Source organism: Wasmannia auropunctata, unplaced genomic scaffold (assembly GCF_000956235.1).
Source record: "Wasmannia auropunctata unplaced genomic scaffold, wasmannia.A_1.0 LD336076.1, whole genome shotgun sequence".
Taxonomy (NCBI): Eukaryota; Metazoa; Arthropoda; class Insecta; order Hymenoptera; family Formicidae; genus Wasmannia; species Wasmannia auropunctata.
In genome coordinates this window covers 4620945-4627931 of record NW_012026814.1, presented here as the reverse complement: position 1 = coordinate 4627931, position 6987 = coordinate 4620945, and the positions used below count along the sequence as shown (strand labels likewise).

At 32.9% G+C, this 6987-nt stretch overlaps 1 protein-coding gene across 1 annotated transcript in view; it reads right to left on the bottom strand.

Moving 5' to 3' along the window:
- The window catches only part of LOC105449505, a 71198-nt gene that overhangs the window by 3489 nt on the left and 60722 nt on the right, over positions 1 to 6987 (bottom strand). The gene's annotated exons all lie outside the window — the stretch shown is intronic.

Genomic DNA, 6987 nt, shown 5'->3' with positions numbered 1-6987 from the left:
ATATAAAGCTAGCAGCGCCACGTTTTTCTTCAAAACGGCACGAGGTACAAAATTTTTATTGGTGGTACAAATTAGTACAAATTGGGTACTAAAAAATTGGATAGGTCCGGTTTGATTCTGCTCATTTGGTTCTGCTAGCTTGATAGAGGTGACATAAACTTTTCCTTTCTCAGTCATTGCAAGTGTACATTGATTTCCACAGGCTACCTTAACTATAATAAATATTAAGATTATATAAATTGGAATACTCTATACAGTGCTTACAGTTCATAAATTCTTACTATATCAATATCGTCTTTATATTTTTAGGAATATGTGCTTTCAAGAGAAACAACTAAATTACCAATCGATTTGCCTGAGAGTAATTTGATCACGTGTTGTTCTAGCAAATTTGTCATGTGTATAGATTCATTCAATTAATAATCATCCATTTTCTAAATATGTTTTGCTATTATCAGTACATATCACATAAGTATCAGTGTCGCAATCAATGCATGTAACCTTCTTTTTGACATTTATTTGCTTTATACCTTGACACTTTATTTTTTTCGTCTACGTATGTATGATAAATCTAATTATAAATAAAATTTGTAAAACAAATAATTATTATTATACTACTTATCGTAAAATTTTACTCATCAATTTATTTTTCCCTCATCAGTTAAAGCGATAAAGTTCGTATAGCTCGTTGTGATTTTTATAATGCGTGTATTGCTCCAATTCATCTTATGAGAATAATAATATATAGGGAATGCAACTTTTTTTTTATTTTTCGAAAAAATTTGTTCTCATCGTTGTCTTCAGATTCGTCTTCAACCTCATCTTCAGCCTCAGCTTTATTCCTATTTCCAATCGTCTTCATTGTTTGCATATTCATTACGACTATAGCATCCATACCAATAATATTGCTTTTAAAAATAATATTATAAATGTTATTCAGTTATAAGTATAAATAGGATAAATAGGATAAGTATAAATAGGTATAAGTATAAATAGGGATAAGTATAAATAGGTATAAGTATAAATAGGATTCAGTATAAATAGGATTGGTTCCATTCAATTATATATTTTATTTATTATATTTATTATATAATAAAATGATGCAGCATAAAAATAACTCAAACATTAATAAAAAATTTGCATATTTGCACAGTTGCACATTATTCCAATCGAATGTATGGTTTAAATTGAGCATATATTCCGTGATAACCGAATGTTTGAATTGTTCTAATTTAAAATTAGTGATATGTTCCTTGACCCTTGTTTTTACTTGCTTTTTGGTCTGGCTAACATGTCACTTATACTTACAATCAATAAAATAGAAATTAAGTTAGTTGTTAATGAAATAAATATTAAGATAAGATTTGACTTGAACTGTCTAACTATAGCTTGGGGAGTTAACGATTCATATTTACCCTTTTATATTTTTTTACTTCTTACAGAAAATTATATTACATTTGACATTTTGACTGGTTTACTACACATTTTTTTGAATTTCCATCTACTTATTTTATTTACAGACTCGACTCTTTCCCGCCACCGAACGACGAATTTGTGTTGCATTCGATGACCAATTTTAATTTATATTATGGATTTCAAAAAGAATTGTTTATGTGCATGTCAAGTTAATAATATAGCTTTTTCATTCTTTAATTTGATGTTCTGGCTTTTCTCTTTCTTTACTTATAACTGCGAGGCTTGTTATTTTTATTTTATTTATTTCAATGTTTTAACTATTTAATTCCGGGACTTGGAATGTCGTTATTAGCTAGTACCGCGCATATTAATAATTTAAAAAAAATTTATTAATTATAATATCAGTTGGTGGAATTCGTTACGGTTTGCTACGGATATGTACACACCGGGACAGAAATGCCTAGCCATCTGAATTGTCTGGGACACATATACATTCTAATACATTGAATGCAGATATGTATACTAGAGTGGACCTTATTTTTGACTTTTGAATTATTTTCACGACGCCCCTTAAAGTTGTTCCATTTGGTAAAAAAAAAATTGTGTAAAAACTAAGCTCGATCGGACAATGGGAAGACGTGGCACATCTAACTTGAAGTTTTTAAATTAATTCTCGGAACACTTTGTAAATATCAAATTTATTTTTTACAAATATTAAATGGCAATATTTCCGTAATGTGCTTCAGAAAAAGAGAGAAAAAGAGAAAAACACCTGAGTGAATTATACAATTAACTCTCAATTTAAAATTCTTTTCAATTTTATTTTAGTATAGATTTATGATTTATATTTTCGAAATTTAGTGCATGCAAACTTTATAATTCAAAACTATCGACGAATAAACATGTTTCTCCTAAACTTTCTAAAAAAAGTAATTGCATTTTGCTTAATGAAATTGATATGAAATTGACATGAAATTGATATGGAAATTGTGAAAACGCTTTAAGTCGTAAATGACACAGCAGAAGTTAAGCAGAAGTTAAGCTTATGCAGGATTTTAATCAAATTTTGTCGAGAAATGAGGAGAAAAACAATTCATTTTTCATATCGTGACCCATTAAAGAACTCAGTATTCAAATGTCCAAAATCTACTCTTATTAAGGATTTATAAAATTACAATATATTTAAATATTACAATGGATTGTAAAATATATTGATATCTTTATTTTTCTGCTTGCTTATAAATATAAAAATACGATGTATTTCATATACACATATATAATATACAGGATGTCCCAGAATTCGCGGACTCGGAATATACTGCGTGATTATCCGTATCAAAATAAGTAACTTTTTAATCTGGCAAAATTGTGTCTGAACAATAATTTTTAAATGAGAGCAATTTTAAGCTAACGAATGCGTTCTAGATTATGCGTGAATCAGGGGCGGCGCGCGCTCGGTGCGGCGCGACGCGGCGTGTATGCTATTTTATTATTTTGCTAAAGATTTAATGAGAACTTTAAATGATATGTAAATATCGCTATTTTGAATACAACTTACTTAATAAGAGAACTTTTTCTAATTGTTATCACTGAAAGCAATGACTGAAAGTAAAATAAGTAGATTAGATAACACGTCAATAATTTTGCTTCAAGATTATTGTTTCAACATTCTAAAAATGTTGTGGCCCTGAAAAGGGCCGATTAAATATTTTAAAGCATATGCTCGAAATGCAGACCTTCCATTTGTATGAATTCGTAGAGCAAGAATGTGCATACAAATGGAAGGTCTGCATATACGATATATTTTGTTGATACGATTTAAATATATTACATGTATTAAAAAACATACTATCATTGGTCAACATGTACTTAGAAAATCATTTAATCTTTATTCAGAATTCTTTTTATCGGATTTTTCCATTTTTTGTGAAAAAAAAAATATTTGTTTCAACTTTAATAGGATCGTGCCACGTCTTTCCATTATCCGATCGAGCTCAGCTTTTACACAATTTTTTTTTCTCACTAAATGGAACAACTTTAGAGGGCGTTGTGAAAAAAATTCTGAAAAAATTTTTCGCCAAATATAAATAAGGCCCATTCTAATGTATACATACATATACATATAGGCCGGTAAGACTAAAAACAAAAAAATATTTCGATTCTTCGCCGACGCTAATCGGCTAATCTTATGTTCGCCGTTATATCCGGTCTAGCGTAGACTCATTACTGGTAAACAAGAACGCTGTTATTAAATCGATATAGTGGGCCCTCTCCCCCTCTCCTCTCGATGCTTCGACGGGAATATCGTTATTGCGGAGGACTCGGTTCCCCTTAAAAATCCGACGGTGACTCACGACGGTCGCGGCCGACGCACACGCCGGGCAGGTACTACCTATTTTATCGGACGCGTTATCGCACCCTCGCTGCTGAAATATCCTCGATTTATTACTAAATGTCACGTGTGTGTGCGTGCATGCATGCGTGCGTGCGTTTGCTCTTTGCACGTGCCGTTGAAACGCTGTCGCCACTACGACAACGCGAGACGCTTCCGTTCGTTTGTACTTCCTCTTTCGTTCTCACGCTCGTGTAAAATTCGTAAGATGCTATGATTGTTTTGACTTGTCAACGTATAACAGAAATTTATTTAACAGCAAAGACATTGTTAAGAACTGCAGATGGTTCGAAATTACCTGAGCTCACAATCATATGCGCCAATTTTGCATTAATTAAATGATTAACACTCGTTTATTTTTTATACTTATTTATTGGTTTTTTAAATTTAGCTTTTATTATTTAAGACGAAGATTTTAAATGTCCAAGAGTTTGATGTAACCTTTAATACAAAAACAAGAATTAGTCTTATGATTTTACAATAGTTTCACAACTTGCTATTTCAAGACTCAAGTTGTGCATTGTATCTCATTATTTTTATCAAATTGATTTTCAAAACATAAACGAATATGAAAGACATAAGAGAGATTTGGTTTATTCTAATTTTTATAGTTACGCATAATTGAACTCCTTGAAACAAATTTCTTAATTCAGGAGATAGGATATGATGACGATGATGTTTTGTATGATAACGACAATATCATAGAACACATTAGGCAAAACGCTGAAATGGGCATGTACCATCGGTCATACGGGATGTATAAATTGGACTGACTTTAAATTGAATCGACATCTTGAGCAGCTTGATACTTTATATAAGTAACTCTTCTTACTGTCAAGATTATTGTTGTCTCTTAAACTGCATTTGTGTTTTCCCTCAATTCCATTCTTATTCTAATAATGTAATACACAGAATGTGCTCAGGTACAAGCAAAAATATACAATAAATTGACAATTTAATTAAAATACAATTAAATTACATTTTTTTAAATTATGGTATAAGAAGTAATTAATAGCTATTAATCGCTATAGCTATTAATTAAATTGAGTGGAGGGGTTACGGACAATCTAATACTCAATTGGGATTGGTCGATTTTTTTACGCTTACGTCTTACGACCTTGGCTGCGTTCTGTTTCGCGCTTACAGCTGCTTACAGCGCTCACAAAATCATTTCATCCTTGTTGTTTATCAAATATTGAACAAAGACAAATGATGCTTATAAGCGCTGTAAATGCCAAAAAGAACGCAGCCCTTATGGAATTTTATGTGTGAAGGCCTTTAAGGCGATGCTGGAAGGTCAGAAATACTGACACATTGCAGTTCAGTAGGTTTCTCCGAATTGGCTGAATGGAATTGAAAATCATCATTTCTATCTACCCTCAGCGCTCCGATTATATAACGGTATACCAATGAAAATAATAGCATTTACGTTTTGCGCCGTGATTCGCCATTTATGCAAACTTGGCCCATTTATGCAAACGGAGGCTCTTTGCCTGGCGGAGCGCGAAGCGTCAATTAATTGACTAATCTCCGACGCGAGGAACGCGTGCCGGAAAGATACCCCGATAATCGAAATTTCACGACGCGCCGCGTACAAGCCCGACTGTCCGAAATACAGTAATCAAATCAGCTCTCTATCCCCTTTTTAATTAACCCTCGCCGCGGCTGCTTCGCAGTCAATCTGATCAAACATCGTCGGGTTCTAAACGGGAGCAATGGAGAATCCCTCTTTCCTTTCTCCTCTCTCGCTCTCGACGAGTCTCCTTTTTTTTCGTTGTAAAATCGCATCCCGCTGTTTGCTCATGGGATGGCGAAAGCCATCGGTGAACTCCGCCTCTTTCTCTTTCTCTCGCGAGGCTCTTCCGCCGCCCCTGTTGTGTTCGGCTCTTCCCTCGCCATCGTCCCTTTCGGCACACATATATACCTTTCTTACACGCTAGGTATAATACACTGGTGGGTCCAGAGTGAGTCAGTTTCTGGCCCTGACCTGCCGCCGTCTTGCGCGGTTATACACACCGACGCACATCGACGCAAACGTTGCCGCGGCCTCTTTCTCGCGCACGTGCGTATGTGGGATATACACGTGTCGCCAGTCAGGGGACGAGGTTGCTTCCTTTGATGTTTCCTTCTACACGCTCTCATTCCTATTGATTTTACGACCGAACATTGCGATATCAGGTTTCGACGTTATCCGCGACATATATAACAACCAGCTGTGTCGTTGTTCCTCGAATATAGTTCGCGTCCTTAATATGTGAGCCGATTTGTAAAAAGTAGCGCGATAATTCACGAATTGTTTGTTATTTGCAAAATTCAATGATTGTTTTGGAGCTTTGTTACTTGTAACTTTCTTTCGCGCGGCTGGATTAAATAAGGAGCGGTGTGATGGATATCGATCGATTGATTAAAGTCTTTCAATGCGATTTAAGTTTAAGTTTATTCGACTCTGTTACAAAAATATTTACAATGATAAAGATTTAATATTTCCTTATCCACTTTTATCTTTTCTAATAAAAAATATAAAATACATATCATTAATAAATTGAATGAATTGAATTTTATGGATAAAATTGATATGAATTTATTAGAAATTCAAAATATTCAGTCTGTAATATTGAAATAACTAATAGAATTTTTTTGTTAAAAATAAATATTTCATCCACTTCGCCAAAAACTGGTAAATTATCTTCATAACGTTCAAGTAAACTTATACTTTTACTATAATACGCGGTGCAATGCACTGTTACTTTTGGTGATTGCATGATTTGGCAGGTCAGCCATTCAGATTCAATAATAATTCCATGAAATATTTTTGCATAAGGCATATTACATAGAAGTATTGTTACTCTAAGTGTTACATAAAAAATTATAAATTGGTAGAATAAATTATTATTATTATCTCAGATAATAATAATTATAATTATTATCTCAGATTTAAGAGTTTACAGCAACAGGGGTGCATTAAATTTAAAATCGACTCACAGTATCTTAAAGTAGAGATTTCAAGCTTTCATTTGAAAAAAAGTTCATCATTTTATAATAATTTTTCGCGGAGATACCGTTAACCAATTTTTGCTCAAAATTTTTCTATGCCATAATTTTTTTGCGCAGTGTATAAGAAATTAACATAAAAATTTGTGCTTATCATATATATGTATCAAGAAATAAAAATGTAATAA